This window comes from Bombina bombina, chromosome 7 (genome assembly GCF_027579735.1).
Source record: "Bombina bombina isolate aBomBom1 chromosome 7, aBomBom1.pri, whole genome shotgun sequence".
NCBI lineage: Eukaryota > Metazoa > Chordata > Amphibia > Anura > Bombinatoridae > Bombina > Bombina bombina.
In genome coordinates this window covers 415,352,591-415,377,762 of record NC_069505.1, presented here as the reverse complement: position 1 = coordinate 415,377,762, position 25,172 = coordinate 415,352,591, and the positions used below count along the sequence as shown (strand labels likewise).

General features: G+C 44.3%; 1 protein-coding gene across 1 annotated transcript in view; it reads right to left on the bottom strand.

The window, feature by feature from the left end:
- Positions 1–25,172, bottom strand: part of CDC42EP1 (CDC42 effector protein 1) — a 52,842-nt gene that overhangs the window by 20,167 nt on the left and 7,503 nt on the right. The window lies entirely within an intron of this gene.

Below are 25,172 nucleotides of genomic sequence, written 5' to 3'. Positions count from 1 at the left end.
AGCATTTTAAACACAGCACTTGCTAAGGTGCTTGTACCATCTGGTAATGACTCAGTTTGTTAATTGCCGACATGATAAAACCCCACTGGTGCTCTGAGCAGCTGCAGTATTTAAACTGCTGGTGCACTGAGAATATCTAGCTATGCTTCACATGCACGTGCAGAGAAAAATGATAACACTAAAAAAACGATAACTTTTACTAAAAGCATTTTTGCCAATACATGTATATTGCAAATATGTTTCTATTCAAATATGTAATTGATCTATGTGCATTTACATTTTGACCGAAATGTCCCTTTAAGTATCAGTCAACAGCCAAAAATTGGAAGACAGATGTCTTTTTTTTCTTCTTTACATGTAAGACCTTTACCAGGACAAAGAGAGAAGAAATGTGTCAAAATGTGGATTTAAATACACATACTAAAAATGAAATCCCCATAAATGGTTAATCATATATTTCAATTATAGAATGTGTCTGTGTTCCATGTAATTTACCTCTAAATTGTATTTTTTAAATTCAAGGAGGCTGAAGTACATACTGAAAAATTCACAACCATGACCTCACAACATGCTGCAGTGGTTTTGCTTTTAACAGTTGATGTTCCTGTGCTGATTAAACTATTCTAGACCATGCAGTTCTTGATAGTTTGACTTTTACACTTAAAAAGCTTTCCTTAAAGGGACAGTCTACTCTAAAAATGTTATTGTTTAAAAAGATAGATAACACCTTTACTACAAATTCCCCAGCTTTGCAAAACCAACATTGTTATATTAGTATACACGGAAGGTAAGCGCTTTATAGCAGCGTCCGGAACCGGAACCGGCAAATAAGACTGAAGTCCTCCAAAGAAAACTACTGGCAGAGAGCCGTAGCCTGCGATAGACTCCAAATCGCTTGTAGACAACTAGAACAACAAGGTGAGTGGCAGGCTCTGCATTAACCAGACTAGCGCTCAAAATTAGGATTAAAAAGAAAACTTTTAATGAAAAAATATTAAAAATACATATAAGGCTGTACACAGATATAGGGGGGGAACAAAACAAACAAGCCTGATGCGTTTCGCTCCCCCTAGTGGCGCTTATTCATAGGCTCATAGGGGGCGCGAAACGCGTCAGGCTTGTTTGTTTTGTTCCCCCCCTCTATCTGTGTTCAGCCTTATATGTATTTTTAATATTTTTTCATTAAAAGTTTTTTTTTTAATCCTAATTTTGAGCGCTAGTCTGGTTAATGCAGAGCCTGCCACTCACCTTGTTGTTCTAATTGTTAAATTAGTATACGTTTCTAAGCCCCTGCAGGTCACCTTTATGTCAGTACATATTTATAGGTTTTTACAGCTAGACAGAGCTAGTTTGTGTGTGCCATATAGCTAACATTGTGCTCATTCCTGTGGAGTTATTTATGAGTCAGCACTGATTGGCTAAATACAAGTCTGTCAAAAGAACTGAGATAAGGGGTCAGTCTGCAGAGGCTTAGATACAAGGTGATCACAGAGGTAAAAAGTGTATTAAAATAACTGTGTTGGTTATGGAAACTGGGGAATGGGTAATAAATGGATTATCTATCTTTTTATAAACAATGAACATTTTGGAGTAGACTGTCCCTTTAAAGGACAACTCAATGCATTAGAATTGCATAATTAATAATTACATAATAAAAAGACAATTATTGAACACCTACTCTGAATTTTAAATAAGCAGTAGATTTTTTTATTTTTATTTAATTTAAATTTTTCTCCCATTTTCCGGCCCCCTGTATCATGTGATAGACATCAGCCAATCACAGACTAGTATATGTATACGCTGTGAGCTTGTGCACGTGCTCAGTAGGATCTTCTTCCCCTGAAAGTGTGAATATAACACGATTGTGCAAAAATTGATTATGAAAGTAAATTGGAATGTGTCTTAAAACTGTATGCTCTTTCTGAATCATAACATTTTATTTTGACATGTGTCCCTTTAATTACTTTTTCATGCAATTTTTTTTTTTTTATAATACTAGGCTTGTGCTCTTTCATATACATGACATACAGTTTTTTTGAATACCATGTCCCTTTAAAGACTTCTTTGAGAAAGAAAAATAAATGTTGCTAACTGTATTCAAACTGACAGTATATAACTTTTAACTGGATAGAATATCAGCAAGCTGAATATTCTGATTGGGTTTTCTAAATTTAAATTGTGCATTTTGATTGGACAAAATAGCAGCTGTGTATTCTGATTGGACATAATGTTTAATTGAACATTCTAAAGTGAATGGAACATTTTTATATTGGACATACAACCCCACATTTATTATTTATTATTATTGGTTATTTGTAGAGCGCTATAAACATAGGCAGTATACAAGGTAACATTTATAGGGATAAATGGGTAGAGGAGTTTCTTTCAGGATTCAGATCTCTTTAACTGGGCAGCAGTATTGCCATTAACTAGTATATGGAGCATTCTCAGACCAGCTGGACTTTTACTTCATTCTTATTTCAGCACTGACCTCCCCCTCCCCCCTGTTATGCCCTCCAACTTCCCAAATGTCTAGCTGTGCTAACAGAGCCTTGCTCTCTTATCAGCTGCATAGCAAACACTGACTTATCACATGGAATTCCACAGGACCTTGGCGCGGCAGCACATGGCACGGAGCTCTGATATCCTAATTAGTGATCTCATTCACTAACAAGCCACACACAGTGTGCTGTAATATAGAGAGAGATTCAGTACAGTATAGAGAGGGTTATATGGTGCAGTAGGAGGAGTTATAGGGAGGGTTAGATGGTGCAATAGGAGGAGTTATAGGGAGGGTTATATGGTGCAATATGAGGGGTTATAGTGAGGGTTATATGGTGCAATATGAGGGGTTATAGGGAGGGTTATATGGTGCAATATGAGGGGTTATAGGGAGGGTTATATGGTGCAATATGAAGGGTTATAGGGAGGGTTATATGGTGCAATATGAGGGGTTATAGGGAGGGTTATATGGTACAATAGGAGGAGTTATAGGGAGGGTTATATGGTACAATAGGAGGAGTTATAGGGAGGGTTATATGGTGCAATAGGAGGAGTTATAGGGAGGGTTATATGTTGCAATATGAGGGGTTATAGGGAGGGTTATATGGTACAATAGGAGGAGTTATAGGGAGGGTTATATGGTGCAATAGGAGGAGTTATAGGGAGGGTTATATGGTGCAATATGAGGGGTTATAGGGAGGGTTATATGGTACAATAGGAGGAGTTATAGGGAGGGTTATATGGTGCAATAGGAGGAGTTATAGGGAGGGTTATATGGTGCAATATGAGGGGTTATAGGGAGGGTTATATGGTACAATAGGAGGAGTTATAGGGAGTGTTATATGGTGCAATAGGAGGAGTTATAGGGAGGGTTATATGGTGCAATAGGAGGAGTTATAGGAAGGGTTATATGGTGCAATAGGAGGAGTTATAGGGAGGGTTATATGGTGTAATAGGAGGAGTTATAGGGAGGGTTATATGGAGCAATAGGAGGAGTTATAGGGAGAGTTATATGGTGCAATAGGAGGAGTTATAGGGAGTGTTATATGGTGCAATAGGAGGAGTTATAGGGAGGGTTATATGGTGCAATAGGAGGAGTTATAGGGAGGGTTATATGGTGCAATAGGAGGAGTTATAGGGTGGGTTATATGGTGTAATATGAGGAGTTATAGGGAGGGTTATATGGTGCAATAGGAGGAGTTATAGGGTGGGTTACATGGTGTAATATGAGGAGTTATAGGGAGGGTTATATGGTGCAATAGAAGGAGTTATAGGGAGGGTTATATGGTGCAATAGGAGGAGTTATAGAGAGGGTTATATGGTGCAATAGGAGGAGTTATAGGAGGGTTATATGGTGCAATAGGAGGAGTTATATGGAGGATTATATGGTGCAATAGGAGGAGTTATAGGGAGGGTTATGGTGTAATAGAGGAATTATAGGGAGGGTTATATGGTGCAATAGGAGGGGTTATAGGGAGGGTTATATGGTGCATTAGGAGGAGTTATAGGGAGGGTTATATGCAGCAATAGGAGGAGTTTTAGGGAGGGTTATATGGTGCAATAGGAAGAGTTATAGGGAGGGTTATATGGTGCAATAGGAAGAGTTATAGGGAGGGTTATATGGTGCAATAGGAGGATTTATAGGGAGGGTTATATGGTGCAATAGGAAGAGTTATAGGGAGGGTTATATGGTGCAATAGGAAGAGTTATAGGGAGGGTTATATGGTGCAATAGGAAGAGTTATAGGGAGGGTTATATGGTGCAATAGGAGGAGTTATAGGGAGGGTTATATGGTGCAATAGGAGGAGTTATAGGGAGGGTTATATGGTGCAATAGGAGGAGTTATAGGGAGGGTTATATGGTACAATAAGAGGAGTTATAGGGAGGGTTATATGGTGCAATAGGAGGAGTTATAGGGAGGGTTATATGGTGCAATAGAGGAGTTATAGGGAGGGTTATATGGTGCATTAGGAGTTATAGGGAGGGTTATATGGTGCAGTAGGAGGAGTTATAGGGAGGGTTATATGGTGCATTAGGAGTTATAGAGAGGGTTATATGGTGCAATAGGAGGAGTTATAGGGAGGGTTATATGGTGTAATAGGAGGAGTTATAGGGAGGGTTATATGGTGCAATAGGAGGAGTTATAGGAAGGGTTATACAGTGCAATAGGAGGAGTTATAGGGAGGGTTATACGGTGCAATAGGAGGATTTATAGGGAGGGTTATATGGTGCAATAGGAGGAGTTATAGGGAGGGTTATATGGTGCATTAGGAGTTATAGAGAGGGTTATATGGTGCAGTAGGAGGAGTTATAGGGAGGGTTATATGGTGCATTAGGAGTTATAGAGAGGGTTATATGGTGCAGTAGGAGGAGTTATAGGAAGGGTTATACAGTGCAATAGGAGGAGTTATAGGGAGGGTTATATGGTGCAATAGGAGGAGTTATAGGGAGGGTTATATGGTGCAATAGGAGGAGTTATAGGGAGGGTTATATGGTGCAATAGGAGGAGTTATAGGGAGGGTTATATGGTGCAATAGGAGGAGTTATAGGGAGGGTTATATGGTGCAATAGGAGGAGTTATAGGGAGGGTTATATGGTGCAATAGGAGGAGTTATAGGGAGGGTTATATGGTGCAATAGGAGGAGTTATAGGGAGGGTTATATGGAGCAATAGAGGAGTTATAGGGAGGGTTATATGGTGCAATAGGAGGAGTTATAGGGAGGGTTATATGGTGCAATAGGAGGAGTTATAGGAAGGGTTATATGGTGCAATAGGAGGAGTTATAGGAGGGTTATATGGTGTAATAGGAGGAGTTATAGGTAGGGTTATTGTGCAATAGAGGAGTCATAGGGAGGGTTATATGGTGCAATAGGAGGAGTTATGGGGAGGGTTATATGGTGCAATAGAGGAGTTATAGGGAGGTTATATGGTGCAATAGGAGGAGTTATAGGAAGGGTTATATGGTGCAATAGAGAAGTTATAGGGAGGGTTATATGGTGCAATGGTAGGAGTTATAGGGAGGGTTATATGGTGCAATAGAGGAGTTATAGGGAGGGTTATATGGTGCAATGGGAGGAGTTATAGGGAGAGTTATATAGTGCAATAGGAGGAGTTATAGGGAGGGTTATATGGTGCAATATGAGTTATAGGGAGGGTTATTTGGAGCAATAGGAGGAGTTATAGGGAGGGTTATATGGTGCAATAGGAAGAGTTATAGGGAGGGTTATATGGAGTAATAGGAGGGGATATAGGGAGGGTTATATGGTGCAATAGTAGGAGTTATAAGGAGGGTTATATGGAGTAATAGGAGGAGTTATAGGGAGGGTTATATGGCGCAGTAAAATGATTTAAATGAGGGGCTTGTATAGGTCAGTATAGCAGTACTAAGGTAGGTGTTATGGGGATATATGTTATGCAATCTCTTGTAACTAGAATACAGACAATAAATTATGACTGAATGTCTCACTGAGACTTTCCTAATTATTTTTCATCAAAAACATCTATAACACATACCATATATGTATTTCCTGATCAATGATTATAATCTTCTTGGTTCTGATCATGCCAATTTTTTAAAATAAACATGTTCGTCTTCATAAAATGTCATTCTTTTCTCTCTCTCTCTCTCTCTCTCTCTCTCTCTCTCTCTCTCTCTCTCTCTCTCTCTCTCTCTCTCTCTCTCTCTCTCTTTTCTCTTCCTTTCACTCTGTCTCTCTTTTCTCTCTTTCTCACTCTCTCTCCTCTCTCTCTCCTCTCTCTCTCTCTCCTTCTCTCTTCCTCCCTCTCTCTCTTCAACTCTGTCTCTTCCTCTCTCTCTCCTCTCTTCCTCCCTTTCTCTCTTCAATTCTCTCTTCTTCTTTCTCTCTCACTATCTCTCTCCTTCTCTCTTCCCCCCTCTCTCTCTTCAACTCTGTCTCTTCCTCTCTCTCTCCTCTCTTCCTCCCTTTCTCTCTTCAATTCTCTCTTCTTCTTTCTCTCTTACTATCTCTCTCCTTCTCTCTTCCTCCCTCTCTCTCTTCAATTCTCTCTTCTTCTTTCTCTCTCTCTCTATCTCTTTTCTCTTCCTTTCACTCTCTCTTTGTCACTTCTCTCTCTCTCCTCTCTTCCTCCCTTTCTCTCTTCTACTCTGTCTTCTTTTTTCTCCCCTCTCTATCTCTTCTTCTCCCTCCCTCTCTTTCTCTTCTTCTCTTTCCCTCCCTCTCTCTTCTTCTCTCTCCCTCTCTCTTCTTCTCTTTTCCCCTCTCTCTCTCTCTCTCTCTCTCTCTCTCTCCCTATCTCTTCTTCTTCTTCTTCTTCTTCTCTCTCTCTCTCTCTCTCTCTCTCTCTCTTCTTCTCTCTCCCCCCTCTCTCTCTCTCTCCCGCTCTCTCTCTCTCTCTCTCTCTCTCTCTTTCTTCTCTCTCCCTCCCTATCTCTTCTTCTCTCTCTCTCCCTCTGTCTTTTTCTCTTCTTTCCCTCTCTCTCTCTTCTTCTCTCTCCCTCCCTATCTCTTCTCTCTTTCTCTCTCTCTTTCCCTCCCTCTTTCTCTATTCTCTCTTCTTTCTCTGCCTTCCTCTCTCTTCTTCTCTCTCCTTTTCTCTTCTTCTCTATTCTCTCCTTGCACTTGTCTCATTCCTCTGCCCCCCCTCCCCCTTCCAGTTCCTTCTTTGCCTCTTGACTCTCCCCGTTGGTTTCTGCCATGAACAGTAGCATTGTGTTTCCTCAGATAAAGCTGCCAATAATTTACCCCCTGAATGCAGAGGAAGTTGATAAATCCTCTTCATTATGTGTCATTTATCCTAAACAGAGTTACGTGTTTGCGTGTCCTTGTGTAATTTGTCTATGTGTAGATCTGAGAGCTCAGATGGCTGTCTACTGACTTTCCCTAAGAGCGAGATTTATCAAGAGCTTGGAGAATTCTCCCTTCTATTCTCCTATGCTTTTGCCTCAGATCGCCTTTGGAGAGGCTACTGTTGCGCTCAAATTTATCATAAAGATGTTAGTATTTTTTTGTGCTTTTCCAAAGGGTATCTGAGCTGAATTAATGATAAATCTTTCCAGTTTAAGCATAAAATGTGCCTAATTTATCATTGAAATAAATTTAAATAGCGATAGAAACACCCATATGAATAAAAAAAAAGGTATTTTTGCGTATTTTTAGCTTATTTTTGTACCTTTTTTTGGGCACATACTTTTTTGTACTAATTTACTAGTGTATAAAACTTTGTAAAGTAAACTCCTCTTCAGTAAACTTCCACTATCTACAGAATGAAGATTCAAACTGATAGTTTAATTATACATTTTTATTTTTTTAAAACGTAACAAATCCCTTTATTACCCATAAGAAACACTTTTATGTTGATATACTTTTTCCCTTTGTGATAACCACAGATATCTCTGAGAAAATAAAAATGTACTCCATGGAGCAAGATGTGTACACAACATGATCTGAAAGAGAAATTGGGGCATATTTATCAAAGTGCGATTGGACATGATACGATGTAGCGTATCATGCCCGCTGCACATCTATAAATGCTGATTGCACCAGCAGTTCTTGTGAACTGCTGGTGCAATGCTGCCCCCCGCAGATTTGTGGCCAATTGGCCGCTAGCAGGGGGTGTCAATCAACACGATCATACTCGATCGGGTTGATTTCAGTATGCGGCCTCAGACCAGGCGGACAAGTTATGGAGCTGCGGTCTTTAGACTCGCTGGAAACAAGAGGCATCAAGCTCTATTCGGAGCTTGATAATTCGGCCCCATGGTCTCTAATGCTGTTCTCCACAGAACTCCAGTGCACATATTTGTAGGAGATCTTTGTTTTCTCCATAGGCGCAAACAAATGATAAATAAGTAACTTGTTGAATTGATGAGGCGGACTATAGAAAATACGACTGCGACAATCTAATTTATTGCTTTTTTTGGCACACGTGAACTGAGTAGGCACATTTTTAGGCGCAAATATAGGAGAACATCAATGATAAATCTTGTTCTAAATATCACAGTTTCCCTTTATTTCCCCCTCCAGATCTCCTGCCAAACCCTTCTCTCCCCAAGCATTTCTCTTGTCCTTACCCCCACACTCTCTCCGTGCCCCCACTGCCGGACATAAACTGTTTTTCTCACCATATAACCTCTCTGCTCCCCCCATTTATTTTATCCTCTTTATGCTCAATACTAATCTCTCTTTCTGGCCCACTCTTATCCTCTCCTTTTGTACCACCCCAACTTACTCTCCCCTCTTATACTATATTTCTCTGCATCCTCAATGTCTCTTCTCTCCCCTGTTTTCATCTGTTTATCCTTCCATATCTCCTATTGTCCCTTTGCCCCCTCCTCTTATCTCCAACATTGTAACTTTTCTTCCTAATCCCTCTTTCTCCCTATCTGCCATTCCCTCTTCCGTCTTTGTACCTCTCTCTGTCCCCAAACTTTCACATCCATTCCTGTCCTCTTCTGTCTGTGACACTCTCTTTTCCCCTACTCTCCACCTTCCTGTCACCTTCTCTACTTGTCCCTCTCTCACCCTTTCTCCCCTCTGCCCCATTTTAGGTTTCCAGCTGATGATCTAGAGAGAGAGAGGCACGTGGAGTCATGATGTCAGACCTGACACTGTTCCCTACAGTGCCTGCCAATTATACACCCATATCAACCCAAAGATCCAACCTACATCCCTGTACCCCTCAACCGGGCCTGCCCTTTGGGCAGGTCGAGAGGGGCAACCACCCAGGGCCCCACTCTTTGGGGGGCCCCTCAGTGCCAGGGGTGAGTGTATGAGAAGTGCAATATACATCCTGTATTTAGTTTATGAAAAAGTTTTCATGGCTTAAGGAGGTGTACTATATAGTGTTATTTTTTATATAGGTAGCACTGAATGTTGGGGCAGGGTTGGGACATAGAGGGGGTAGGGCATACAGGGGGAGGGGAAGAAGGGTGCTGGGCTTAGAGGCCCTCTCTCTAAGGGCCCCCACAAATGCTAGAGGTGGCCCTGCCCCCAACCATTTGTCATGGTCTCAGACAGGACCTCATCAGTGACCATATTTTACTAGACAGCTAGTTGAAATACCTGATTTTCCAGTTTAATATTGGACACCTGGCAACCCTACGCTACCATTATAGTCCCCTGCTTGCTCTCGGTGTATCCCCCTCCTTTCCCTTATTCACCTCTCAATCCATAATAACTCCCTCCCTGCCTCATCACCGTTCTACTTTACTCCCCCCTTATCCCCGCTATTGTATCTCAAGTTCCATTAGCATGAGATGTTTACATTACTTTTCCTGCAGGAGCACTTCACCTCCGGCGAGAAGTTCACACACATAATGGAGCTTCCTTCCTCTGAATTTGGTCTCAGTAACTAGACCAGCCTGGCTCTCTAGCTTGTTAGAAGATTATTTCACTTAACAGTGTTGATGAAAATGAGAAAAAGTACTTGTACAAAAGTAAAAGCAGCCTAATAGAACAGCTAAATCATGCTTCTCGAACAGATGTGTTGGTCTGGGCTACCTCTTGAGATAGACACTGGATAGTTAAATCACCTTTGCACCTGTTGAAGTCATTACATACAAATCTATAATTACAATGTAGACAAAGATGACAAGGACCAAGAAGTATCTCATTAGAAAGCAAGGAATGGTATTAACCCTTTGTCTGCCCGAGAGGGTTACATTCTTATGTGATGACTTAAAGGTCTCGGATCATTCGTTTTATTTACCTCTAATGGCAGACATGCAGTCATAATTTATTGTCAGTGAACCAAATGTTTCCCAACTAATAATGCCACCAAAAACCTTTGACCTCTATCAGCAAAAAATGAGTTGAAAAGATTCTTTCTTGTTTTGATATGTAATAAATTATTTTTAAAGGGACATGGTTTTCAGAATTGGAAAACACAAGAGTTAATTTTGCATTTTTGTAGCACATAAATATTGATAGTAATAGTCTTAGTAAAAGTACTGCTTTAGCTATAGCATTAAAGGTATACTGAACCCACATTTTTTTTCTTTTATGATTCAGATAGAGCAGCAATTTTAAGCTGCTGGTGCAATGCCGCCCCCTGCAGACTCGCGGCCAATCGGCCGCCAGCAGGGGGTGTCAATTAACCCGATCGTACTCGATCGGGTTGAATTCCGGCAATTCCTGTCCGCCTCATCAGAGCAAGCGGACAGGGTTATGGAGCAGCGGTCATTAGACCGCTGCTTCATAACTGATGTTTCTGGCGAACCTGCAGGCTCACCAGAAACACAGGGCGTCAAGCTCCATTTGGAGCTTGATAGATAGACCCCCTAGTATCAATTTTTCTTTGTTCTCTTGGTATCTTTATTTGAAATAGCAGGAATGTAAGCTTACAAGCCGGCCCATCTTTGGTTTAGCACCTGGGTAGCGCTTGCTGATTGGTGGCTAAATGTAGGGTGCTTGTATACTTAAATTCCTGCTTTTTCAAATAAAGATACCAAGAGAACGAATAAAATGTGAAAATAAGAGTAAATTAGAAAGTTGCTCAAAATGTCTGCTCTATCTGAATCATTAAAAAAAAAATTGGGTTCAGTATCCCTTTAACTGTGCCTTTTATTGATATCACCGCTGTCATTAACTATAGGTGCAAGGTGCTATAGTGACATTAATCACTAAATACATCATGCACCTCCCTCTAATCATGGGTGCTGCCAAGAGATTTACTGCATATTGGCAAACAGATCAGCACTGTAATGCCGTGAAATCTAGATTCCAATATGGCAGCACCCATGACTAGAGGGAATCAGAATAACCTCAACACTATGCTTAGCAATGTATTTATGGCTTGATTATGAATGGCGCTCTAACTGTTACATGTAAGCGATAAGGGGGATATTTCAGCTCTTTGTGTGCATCTGATTTAACGTACGTATTACGAGTTGAAAGTAAATGCGTTTGCTTGAGCGCCATTAAATTTAATGTGTGTCAGGATAGCACTGTCAGGGTTTTTCCCTGTTGTTTGCCATGTGCTGCTGGCAGCCATTTTACTCACCTCTCTTCCTGACTATGGTGTATTGTGGGGGATGCTGCTCATTTCCTGCACTTCCTTTTATGGCCAGACTGGTGTGCATCATCCATGTGAGACAGGATGCAGTCTCAGAATTGTGATGTCATCACTTATTATTTAAAGGGCCTCTGTTTAGTATGCTTTGCCTTTGTTTTGTCTCAGACCTGTTTGTGAGAGTTCCTGTGTATTACCTGGCTGCCTGACGTCCTTTCTGGTTCCTGATCTCTGGCTTGTTCCTGACTCTGCTGTTTTCCTTGTTCCTGATTCCGGCTCGTCTGACTATTCGCTTTGGCTCCTGACTCGGCTCGTCTGACTACCAGCTCTGGTTTTGATTCCTGGCTTGTTATTTGACTTGTGGACTATTTATTATTTTTTGCTATGAATAAAGGTGTGATTATTTTTGCACTTCTCATCTCAGTCTGATTCCTGGCACCCTCACATTACGCAAAGGACATGAATCATGATTGTACTAATAATCCACCTTTACCTGCCATCATTTTTAGGATGGATGAACAGGATCACCGCTTGGATCAATTTGCACTAGCCCTGCAAACCCTGCTGACTCACACTGCACATTTGGACCAAAGTGTCCCGCAAGTTATGGCTGCTCCTGTTTCCGCTGCTGCACCTATGCCTACCAGGAGCATGTCCGGTTCTGCACCTCTACCTCAGTGATATGGAGGTGATCCTATTCAGTGCAGAGGGTTTTTGAACCAGATGGGCATTAACTTTGAGATGTTACCTCAGGCGTTTCCCTCTGACAGAGCTAAGGTGGGATTTCTCATCTCGTTACTCTTTAACACAGCTCTTGCCTGGGCTAATCCCTTGTGGGAGACTAATAAACCTGTGATTTCAAATTACCCTGAATTTGTGGCCTCCTTTCGAAGGGTATTTGATGTTCTGGCTCGCTCCTCCTCTGCTGCTAAATGACTCATGTCCATTCAGCAAGGTTCAAGATCTGTTGCTCAGTATGCTATTGAGTTCTGTACGCTTGCTGCAGAGGTAGTTGCCGCCTTCTTTCATGGGCTCTCTGATGCGATTAAAGACAAAGTTGCTGCCAGAGATTTACCAGAGGATCTTAAGGCATTGGTGTCTTTTTTGATCCTAATTGACTTGACTAATCAGACTCAGAGAGAGGCCCTCTTTCAAGGAGCGCTTGCGGAGGCCTCCTGTTCCGTTGTCTCCTACGTGTTCGTTCCCACCAATGCTTCCCTCTCCTCCCATGCCTCCTGGTGCCGAGTCACCAGGTACTGCTGAGCCAATGCAGTTGGGATTCACGCGTCTCTCCGCGGTGGAGAGGGCCTTTAGGAGGAGGGAGGGGCCCTGCCTCTATTGTGGTTTACAGGGCCACCTTTTGAAGTCTTGTCCTACACGGCCGGGAAACTCTCACACCTAAGGTCCTGTCGGGGGCAAACCTTGGGGAGGTTTATCCTCGTCCCCGGAACCGCTTAAGGAGAAATCTTTTGTCACGGTTGTCCTTTCCTGGGTGGACTCCTCCATAGTCACTCAAGCTCTTGTTGACTCCGGTTCTGCTGGCTATTTCATTGACAGTGCTTTTGTATCAAAGCACTCCATTCCTGTTTTGCCTCGGTCCGTTCTGCTTGCTATTGAGGCCATTGATTGCAGGCCCCTTCAGCCCGCACTCGTTACTCACGAAACAGCTCCGTTGTCCATGACTGTTGGGGCTCTCCATTTTGAAACTCTCCAGATTCAGGTGATAAACTCTCCACATTTTCCAGTTGTTCTGGGTTATCCCTGGCTCCAAAAGCACAATCCCAGTCTCGACTGGTGCAGGTCGAAATTTTGTCGTGGTCCCCGCAATCTATTTCCACTTGTCTTTGGAAACCAGTTAAAGTCTTGTGCACTTCTTCGGTATCTCAATTGCCAGAGGAGTGCCGAGAGTTCCTAGACGTGTTTGACAAGGTGCGTGCCGGTATGTTGCCTCATCACCGGTCTTATGATTGTGCCATAGACCTGCAACCCGGAGCCATTCCTCCTCGTGGGCCGGGTGTACCCTCTGTCTGTTGCAGAGAATTGTGCTACGGAGGAGTATGCTGCCGATGCTCTGTCGCGGGGAATCATCCGCAAATCCTGCTCTCCTGCAGGGGCTGGCTTCTTCTTTGTAAAGAAAAAGGGTGGCGAGTTAAGACCATGTATCGATTATAGGGGTCTTAATCGTCTTACCATTAAGAATGCTTACCCTATTCCGCTCAATACGGAACTCTTTGACCACCTCAAGGGAGCTACGGTCTTTACTGAACTTGATTTGAGAGGAGCGTACAATCTCGTTAGGATTAAAGAGGGTTACGAATGGAAAACAGCATTTAACACCAGGACCGGGCATTATGAGTATCTTGTAATGCCCTTTGACCTATGTAATGCTTCTGCTGTTTTTCAGGAATTTATTAATGATGTCCTACGAGATATGTTGCAACAGTGTTGTGGTGTACTTAGACGACATCCGCAAAACACTCACCCACACTTGAGGCTCATCGTTCTGATGTTACACAGGTTCTTCAGAGACTACGTGAGAACAGCCTGTTTTGTAAACTCGAGAAATGTGAGTTCCATCAGACTCAAGTAACCGTCCTAGGTTATGTTATCTCCGTTGCAGGGTTCTCCATGGATCCTGACAAGTTATCTGCAGTTCTGCAGTGGCCTCGCCCAGTTGGTCTTCGGTCTATTCAACGTTTTTTGGGGTTCGCCAATTACTATAGAAAGTTTATTAAAAACTTTTCTTTCTTGGTCAAACCTATCACAGACATTACCCGTAAAGAGAATGATCCACTCCATTGGTCACCTACTGCCATTAAGGCCTTTGATAGTCTTAAGACTGCCTTTGCTGCTGCTCCAGTTCTGGCTCATCCTAACCCTGTCCTGCCTTTTGTTCTTGAGGTTGATGTGTCTGAGACTGGAGTAGGTGCCCTCTTGTCTCAAAGTCCTACGCCTGACGGTTCCTTGCATCCGTGTGGTTTCTTCTGTAAGAAATTGTCTCTAGCGGTGTGCAATTATGAAATTGGCTGGCCATAATTTTGGCACTCAAGGAATGGAGGCATCTTCTCGAGGGTACTAGCGTGCCAGTGCTCATTCTTACTGACCACAAAAATTTTACTTATCTATCTGAAGCAAAATGTTTGTCGCCCCGACAGGCCAGATGGGCGCTATTTTTGTCTCGGTTTAATTATGTGGTCTCCTTCCTGCCTGGTAGTAAGAATATTAGGGCTGATGCCCTCTCTTGACAATTTTCGCCTCTGTCCAAGGAGGAGTCTGCTACCTACTCCTGTTATACCTCCTGACCATATTTTGGCTACCATACGTACTAATTTGACTTCTCCCTTGGTGGAGGAGATCCTGGCTGCACAAACCAATGCACCTCCTGAGAAACCTAGTGGTAAGTGTTTTGTTCCTGAGAATCTTCAAACTAAACTTTTGCACACTTACCACTATCCTAAAGCCGCAGGTCACCCAGGCCAGAACCAAATGATTTGGTCTGTCACTCGACAAGTCTGGTGGCCAGGTCTGTGTTCTGATATTGCTGCGTATGTTGCCTCCTGCTCAGTTTGTGCACAGAATAAGACTCCTCAACGTCTTCCTGTGGGTATTCTTCAACCTATTGCTAATGGTGAGCGTCCTTGGACACATCTTTCCATGGACTTTATTGTCGAGCTCCCTGTTTCCAATGGCAATACTGTTATCCTTATGGTGGTTGACTGTTTTTCTAAAATGTCACATTGCATTCCCTTGATGAAGCTGCCTACCGCTCAGGAGCTTGCTTTGATTTTTGCACGGGAGGTCTTCCGTTTACATGGGTTTCCCAAGGAGATAATGTTGGACCGGGGTAGCCAGTTTGTCTCCAGATTTTGGCATTCCTTTTGTGCTCAAATGGGTATCCAGCTTTCCTTCTCCTCGGCATATCACCCTCAATCCAATGGGGCTGCGGAACAGTCTAATCAAGCTCTGGAACAGTTTCTCCGTTGCTATGTCTCAGATCACCACAATAATTGGTCTGAACTGTTACCTTGGGCAGAGTTTGCTCGTAATAGTGCTATTAATGCTTCCTCCAAGTTATCCCCGTTCATGGCGAATTATGGGTTTCAACCATCCTTTTTGCCCGATTCATTCATGTCTCAGGGTATTCCGGATTTGGAGGAGCATCTCCGGCAACTCCGTTCCATGTGGGTGCAGATTCGGGATTGCCTTCATCGTTCTATGCAGCGCCAAAAGTTCCAGGCTGCCTGCACCTTCCTACCAGGTTGATGAGAGAGTTTGGCTGTCCTCCCGCAACTTGAACCTTCGTGTGCCTTCCAATAAATTGGTTCCCCGTTATGTTGGTCCTTTTCAAATACTCAGACGGGTTAATCCTGTGGCCTACGCTCTTGATCTTCCTCCTGCTATGTGCATCTCCAATGTTTTCATGTCTCCCTCTTGAAACCATTGGTTTATAATCGGTTTACCACTGTGTTGCCTCGTCCCCATCCTATCTTTGTTGACAACCATGAGGAGTATGAGGTCAGCAGCATTATTGACTCTCGTATGTCCAGGGGCCGTGTACAGTATTTGGTTCACTGGAGGGGCTACGGTCCAGAGGAGCGTTCTTGGGTTCCTCCTCTGATATTCATGCTCCCGCCCTCCTCCATGCCTTCCATGCCCGTTTCCCCAATAAGCCTTTTGTCCTCCCGCAGGGGAGGGGTTGTTGAGGGGGAGGGTATTGTCAGGGTTTTTTCCCTGTTGTTTGCCATGTGCTGCTGGCAGCCATTTTACTCACCTCTCTTCCTGACTATGGTGCATTGTGGGGGATGCTGCTCATTTCCTGCACTTCTTTTTATGGCCAGACTGGTGTGCATCATCCATGTGAGACAGGATGCAGTCTCAGAATTGTGATGTCATCACTTATTATTTAAAGGGCCTCTCTTCAGTATGCTTTGCCTTTGCGTTGTCTCAGACCTGTTTGTGAGAGTTCCTGTGTATTACCTGGCTGCCTGACGTCCTTCCTGGCTCCTGATCCCTGGCTTGTTCCTGACTCTGCTGTTTTCCTTGTTCCTGATTCTGACTTGTCTGACTATTCGCTTTGGCTCCTGACTCGGCTCGTCTGACTACCAGCTCTGGTTTTGACTCCTGGCTTGTTATTTGACTTGTGGACTTTTTATTATTTTTTGCTATGAATAAAGGTGTGATTATTTTTGCACTTCTCATCTCAGTCTGATTCCTGGCACCCTGACAAGCACAACTTCAGAGCTTTCGTTAACTGTTATGTGCGACTAAAAAGTGGGAAAACAATATCAAAATTACATCTAAAAGTACAGTTACAATTATAATAATTCTAATAAAAATTATTTAAAAAATATTGCATAAAAAAGTTGGGCTAAAAGATATGAGGTCTTAGGTGTTAGGAAAAAAAAAGGACTGCAAAGGGATTTAACATAGAGATACATACAAATATATGTCTAAATATATATGCATGTCTGTGCACATATGTTTTTATGTATTTACAGACATATCTACACATATAAACACATAAATACATATGTATACACATATAAACATATAAATACATATGTATACACATATAAACATATAAATACATATGTATACACATATAAACACATAAATACATATGTATACACATATAGGGGTAAATTTAACAAGGGCTGAATGGTCCTTGTTCCCATTGTTTCCGCATGAGCCTTCAGGTTCGCCGGAAACAGCAGTTATGAAGCAGCGGTCTAAAGAACGCTGCTTCATAACTTGTTCCCTGCCTCTGAGGCTGCGGTCTTCAATCCGCCCGATCCTATACAATCGGGTTGATTGACAGTCCTTGGCCTTGCTAGAGGCCGATTGGCCGCGAATCTGCAGGGGGCGGCATTGCACAAGCAGTCCTGGTGAACTGCTTGTGCAATGATAAATGCCAACAGCATATGCTGTTGACATTCAGCGATGTCTGTCGGACATGATATGCTACAGCGTATCATGTCAGACAGACACTGGCAAATCTACCCCATAGACATATATATAAGTGCATTGGAGCCCTTTGCAGAGTAGCTGAAAACATGTTATTTAGCCCTTGGTGTTTATTGTCCCTTTATTGATAAGACTGGGAAAACATTTCAAGTATATGTGCAGGGTCTTAAAGGGACATGAATTAGGATTTTCTCTTGTCATTCTTTCTTAAAACTTAGTTCCTTTCCATGACAGCATACTATGGTAGGCTCAGGAGCGTGCATGTTTATTGAGAATTATAAGGCAGCTTGTTTTTACAATGTACCCTAGTTAAGGGCATGCTCCATGACAAAAAAGTACAAGTATAATTGAAGCTTTATCAAACTGCTCTATCTGAATCATTAAAGTTTAATTTTGGCTTACACTTCCCTTTAAACGTTCGAAGGATAGCAGAGTTTATGTTTACTTATACTGCTGGTAATTTATCTTTTCATAGATAATGCAATAATTATCAGAGGGTTATGTTCATTTGCTTCACAGTGAAGGGGGAATAAGAATAAGGTTATGCCTTGAAAGGGTTAATGTTTACTGACCCTTAAATAAATAAACAAACCCCTAGCACTGCAGCCCCTCTGTCAGTCCCATACCCACATCAGACCACAGAGCCTATCCCTGCTGCTCCTCTATCCATTTGTACCCACAACATATCATTGACTACTGGCCCTGCAGCCCTTCTGTCAGTCCCTTACCCACATCAGACCACAGAGCCTAACCCTGCTGCCCCTCTATCCAGGACCGTCTTTAACACAGGGCAAAAGGGGCAGCTGCCCTGGGCCCAGTCTTTGTTGAGGGGCCCAAGAGTCCTAAAAAAAAATAAATTTTTTTTTTAGTTCATGCCAGACTGCTGATGTCATGTGACATGGAGGACACACACAGTCAGTCCTAATATTGTCACAGTCAAAAGTTCTTTGCTTATATTTATTTGTGAGAAACTGTGCCAGACCATGCCAATGTCATGTGACATTCCAAGCTAGTGCCGTTTTAGATGTGCACTGTGCAGCACTGGATGCTAAGCCCTAACTAGGCATCCAGTCAATCCCACTGCATCAGAAAAGGTCCTGCTGGGGTTACTACTGTCACCAGGTAACTGCTCTGGTGGTGGAGATTGTTTCTGGGTAGGGCTCACTATAGGCGCATGCAGCAGAAAGCTGGAGTGGCAGGCACGTGAGGATTTGAGCATCTGTGCAGCTGCACACACTGCTCTCTTCAGTCTTGAGGCTGTGTGACTCGTCTGTATCCATGCAGCCTTGGGCAGACAGCATCCAGTCTGCTGGTCCCCTTAGCCCTGCTCTTTCTGCTGTGGCTCTAAGATCAACTAACTGAAGTTTGTTAGGAAAACAGTGTTTTGTAGAAAGGTGTCAGTGAAAAGAATAAGTGAGTGTACACATGCCCGTCCCCCATGCAGCATTGTCTAGTGCAGGATGAGAGGGAACTTGTTCCTAGCAAAGTAGTGACATGTGCTGCTGTGGCTGATGTATAGTGTCATGCTGATACTTCACACATTAAGGTAAGGTTTATTTTTATAGTTTTTATTTCTCTCTGTTTCAGATTTTACAGCTTCCCATAGTAGTTCTACTGTTCCAGTCAGTAAACTTATATCTGTCTGCACCTCTATGCTTCCGCCTCAGTCTTTACCTTGCTTTGCTCCTGTTGGCTGCCCTAAATCTCTTTAACCAGCTAACCTCACACCAGAATCACATTCAAAAGCATATTAAATTAATCCAGAGGGGAGGAATTTATATATTTATTTACTTATTAGTACTGCTTAGGTCCAGTTTCACATATTGCAATTTTTTTTAATGATTAGCCCAGCAGTGATTTAGTTGTTTTTTTGGTATATTGGGGTGGAGAGCGAAATTGCATGGGGGGGGCAAGAAAATGTTTGCCCAGGGTCCAGTCAGTAATAAAGACGGCCCTGCCTCTATCCCACAACATATCATAGACTACTGGCCCTGCAGCCCCTCTGTTAGTCCCTTACCCACATCACACCACAGATAATAACCTTGCAGCCCCATTATTTGTCTTATACTCATAACAGACCACTAGCCCTGAAGCCCATCTATCAGTCCCTGTGGCAAACCTAGCCACTTCTGGACTATAACGTAAGAAAGGTTGTCTGTGACAGACCCTTCGGTCAGGACTGAAAGTGTTAACTTTATTTTCTAACCACAAGTGGCTGGCTCCAGCTACAATCTAATTAATGCTTAGCATTCTATTGTTTGATCACCCCCAGAGAGAAACGCCTAAGTGATAAGGAGAGTCAAGAGTGTCCTGTGGTTGAAGTGTTTAAGTAATATAATCCTATTGTATCATGTCAAGGGCGCTTCTCCCTTTTATCTAATGTACAACATTCTTTCCACCCCCATCTGGGGGGGGGGGGGGGTCAAAAACCTGTATAAATCTGTATGCTGCCTTCAAATAAAGTGTTATTCTGTTTAAAACCTGAAAACTGGCTGGGTTGTGAACTGCTGATTCCCTATGCAGGACATTGTTCCCTGGTGTTAACCCTTGGTATCCGGTTGGTACCGTTACAATTGGTGGCAAGCGACGGAATGAACCTTATCGCCCAGAAGAGCAACTACACAAGCCAGTAACCTCAGGAAGAGGGGGATTACTACAATACTGACTAAGATGGAAGGAGTACCAGGGACCGAAGTGAATGGAGATGGATTATTCTAAGCTAAAGAGACAAACGTAAAAGGAACTGCTAGAAGCCAGGGGAAAGATAGGCAGCAGCAAACCCAAGGCTATATTAATTGCTGAGCTGATGGAGGGAGACAGAGCTCGCAGCGCTACGCCTCCAGCAGCCATGGAGGAGACCCTATACCAGAGGGAAATGAGGACCAGGCTGGAATTTTTACCCCAACCTGTACCACGGGATATGCTATCCGTGGTAATGGCAGATGTGCAGGAGTACGTGATGGCACACAGTCCGCGGAATGCATCCTCCCGAGCAGAATCCATTTTGGACGCACTCAGCAACCCAGTAAGACCCAAAATCCCATACCATGCATTTAAAATGTTTTGTGAGGAGAAGGATGAGATTGATGGGTATTTACAGGATTTTGAGAGACTGTGCGAGTTACATGATTTGGAGCAGTCCGTATGGGTGCCGGTGCTAGCAGGCAAGCTAGCCGGTAGGGCAGCGGAAGCGTATCGCGCTGTACCCAGGGAGGACAGCAAGGATTACGCTAAAGTGAAGAGAGCGATCTTGGAAAGATATGCCATTACCTCAGAGGCATACCGGCGCAAGTTTAGAGGCCTGCGCAAGCCAGAAAGAGATTCCCATGCAGAGTGGGCCCACAAGCTGGATCAAGCATCTCAGGGGTGGATACAGGCCAGCCAAGCTACCACCATGGAAGAATTGCGACAACTGATGCTGTTGGAGCAATTCTTTAACGGCTTGTCCCCAGAAGCCCAAGAATGGGTGAGAGATCGAAAACCCCTCACCTTAACCGAAGCAGCCAGATTAGCAGACCAGCATTTTGATGCCAGGAGGCACCATGGACTACAGCCTAACAACGGACGGGCTAATATACAATGCCACACCTGCAAGCAGTGGGGACATATGGCACGTGAGTGCACCCAAAATCGGAGCAGACAAGCTTGGAACCAGGTCAGACAGAACCTGGCCCCAAGGGCGGCTGCTCACCATTACCAAACGGAGCCAGCCGCTCATGAGGTGTTGAGCACCCAAGCCGAGGAACCCCTGGGAATTCTGCATGAGGTGATGTCGGTCCAGGGACTTCGGGATTCGGGAGCTACTTTAACCCTGATAGCTCCCCATTTGGTGCCGGATACAGCACCCACTGGCGGATCCGTGGCAGTACGAGGGGCAGGGGGAGCAGTATACCGATTGCCCACTGCTAGAGTGGAGTACAGACCCCCAGTCACCCCAGCAGCTGCCAGTTACCAACCCCCCGGCGCACCGCTATACCACACGGCCTCCGGCCACGAACTACCCTCAGAGAGCCCGGTTCAATTCGCGGGGCTACTCACAACCTATTCGGTGCTTTGGATGTAAGCAACTAGGGCACAAAAGACCAGAGTGTCCCCTAAATGCAGCGAATCAAGCACAGTCCTGGAGAAGACCCGCTGGCGGAATCCCACATAATCCTCAGCCTGTGGCCCGCTACGTAGAGGCGCCAGAATGCTGGGGCAGCCTACATGAAGCAGACCCCGTGCAAGCTGCCCACCGGAATAACCGGCAACGGGTTAAAGTGAATGGGAAGGAGGTCAGTTGTCTACGGGATACTGGTGCTACCATGACCTTGCTTCAAGAGAACTTGGTGCCTGAGAAACAGCACACTGGAGACACTGTGGCTGTGAGGGTAGCAGGGGGCACTGTGTTCCGCCTACCTGTTGCCAGGGTACATTTGGATTGGGGAGTGGGCGCTAGACTTGTGAATGTGGGGGTCAAGAAGGACTTACCTGCTGATGTTCTCCTTGGAAATGACTTGGCCCCCCTTGTTTCTGCCTATGCTCCCATGGATCCCGCTAATGTTAACCCTGTGACTACCCAAGCCCAGTCCCTCCGGGAAGAGACGCTTCCATGTTTGGGGTGGGGGCAGTACTGAGCCAAGTTGGAGCAGATGGCGGAGAACACCCCGTAGCTTACTTGAGCCGAAAGTTGTTGCCCCGGACATCCCCAAGCCGATCCGTTGGGATCAGACTGTGTATGCCGGCTTGGTTCTGGGGGAGCATTGTGGCAAACCTAGCCACTTCTGGACTATAACGTAAGAAAGGTTGTCTGTGACAGACCCTTCGGTCAGGACTGAAAGTGTTAACTTTATTTTCTAACCACAAGTGGCTGGCTCCAGCTACAATCTAATTAATGCTTAGCATTCTATTGTTTGATCACCCCCAGAGAGAAACGCCTAAGTGATAAGGAGAGTCAAGAGTGTCCTGTGGTTGAAGTGTTTAAGTAATATAATCCTATTGTATCATGTCAAGGGCGCTTCTCCCTTTTATCTAATGTACAACATTCTTTCCACCCCCATCTGGGGGGGGGGGGGGTCAAAAACCTGTATAAATCTGTATGCTGCCTTCAAATAAAGTGTTATTCTGTTTAAAACCTGAAAACTGGCTGGGTTGTGAACTGCTGATTCCCTATGCAGGACATTGTTCCCTGGTGTTAACCCTTGGTATCCGGTTGGTACCGTTACAGTCCCATACCCACATTAGACCAGAGACCCCGACCCTGCAGCCCCTATATCCATATGCTACCCAAAACAGACCACTGGCCCTGAAGCCTGTCTATTAGTCCCATACACACAGCAGACCACTGACCCTGCAGCCCCTTTATTAGTCCCATACACACAGCAGACCACTGACCCTGCAGCCCCTCTATTAGTCCCATACACACATCAGACCACAGAGCCTAACCCTGCTGCTCCTCTATCCATTTGTACCCACAACATATCATAGACTACTGGCCCTGCAGCCCTTCTGTCAGTCCCTTACCCACATCAGACCACAGAGCCTAACCCTGCTGCCCCTCTATCCCACAACATATCATAGACTACTGGCCCTGCAGCCCCTCTGTTAGTCCCTTACCCACATCACACCACAGATAATAACCTTGCAGCCCCATTATTTGTCTTATACTCATAACAGACCACTAACCCTGAAGCCCATCTATCAGTCCCATACCCACATTAGACCAGAGACCCCGACCCTGCAGCCCCTATATCCATATGCTACCCAAAACAGACCACTGGCCCTGAAGCCTGTCTATTAGTCCCATACACACAGCAGACCACTGACCCTGCAGCCCCTTTATTAGTCCCATACACACAGCAGACCACTGACCCTGCAGCCCCTCTATTAGTCCCATACACACATCAGACCACTGACCCTGCAGCCCCTCTATCAGTCACATACCTACATTAGATCACAACCCCCTGAAACTGCAGTCCCTCTATAAGTCCAATAACCACATCTAATCACAGACCCTGACTCTGCAGCCCATTTAACGGTCCCATACCCACATCAGACCACCGACCCCTGAACCTGCTGCCCCTTTATTAGCCCATACCCACATCAGACCACAGACCCCCCTGCGGCCACTTTATTAGCTTATACCCATATCAGACCCCTGACCCTGCCGCCCCTTTATCAGTCCCATACTTACATCAGACCCCAGAACCTGCAGCCACTTTATTTGCCCATACCCACATCAGACCACAGAACCTGCCGCCCCTTTATCATTCTTATACCCACATCAGACCACAGACCCCTGATGCTGCAGCCCCTCTATCAGTCCCATACACACATCAGACCACAGAACCCTGGCCCTGAAGCCCCTTTTTCAGTCCCATACCTACATCAGACCACAGAACCCTGGCCCTGAAGCCCCTTTTTCAGTCCCATACCCACATCAGACCACAGAACCCTGGCCCTGAAGCCCCTTTTTCAGTCCCATACCCACAACACACTACAGACCCCTAACTCTGCAGCCCCTCTATCAGTCCCACACCCACATCAGACCACAGACCCCATCCCTACAGCCCTGCTCTCTATTAGTCCTATACCCAGATCAAACCTCAGACCCCTGGCCCTTATCAGCCTCCTCATACTGTACTTAGCTTTTCTTTGTGTATGTTTAATACAGATAATTCAACACTGCAGCACTCAATCACTTCCTTATGTTGATTTTTTTATTTTATTGTTTCCTTGCCGACAAGGTCATGTCAGTGAGAGGCTATGTCACCTTAGTTTTTCTCTTCTGGAACTATCACTGACACAGTAGAGGTTATAGGGAGGAGATATACTAAGAGAATATAGGGGCAGTTATGTGAGGCATTAAAGAGAGAGGTTATAGGGGCAGTTATGGGAGGCATTATAAGGAGAGGTTATTTGGGCCAATTTAGGGGAGGGGTAATATGGAGAGGTCATAACAGTAGTTATGGGAGAGGTTATAGGGAGAGGTTCTGTGGGCAAGTATGAGAGGAATTATTGTAAGAGGTTATATGGACAGCTAAGGGATGGGGCTATAGTGAAAGGTTATGGGGCAGTTAGGCAGAGGGGTTATAGGGAGATAATATAGGGGCAGTTGGGAAGGGGTTATAGGGGCAGTTAGGGGAGGGGCTATAGTTTGAGGTTATGGGGCAGTTAGGGGGAGATACTATAGGGGCTGTTGGGTAGGGGTAATATAGGGGCAGTTGGGGAAGGATTTACAGGGAGAAGTTATAGGGAGAGCTTATAAGGGCAGTTGGGGGTGAGGAATTATATATAGAGGTTATAGGGCCAATTAGGTGGAGGGCTATAGTTTGAGGTTATAGGGGTAGTTATGGAGAGTGGCTATAGGAAGATGTTATTGGAGCAGTTTTGGAGGGGTTAACTTAAAGGGTGATTATATAGGAAAAATTGGGGGAGGGGTTACAAGGGAGACGGTACGGGGACAGTTATAAGCAGCAGCTAAGACTTAGCGGTTTTCTCTCACTGTTTCTCTGCACCAGTCATCCGGATCCTGAGCTAAATTTGACATAATCAGCAGTTTCATTCACTTTCTGGCTTTGGTCAGAAGATCCTCCCTTCATTTCCCAAAGAAAACAAAAAGAAGAGACAAGCTGAGAGGAAAGAAAGGGAAAAAAAGACCCGTTCCATTGCCCATTATATAAATTATTTGGCAGCACCAGAATGTATGTATGTGCCCTGCAATGCCAAGAAGCATA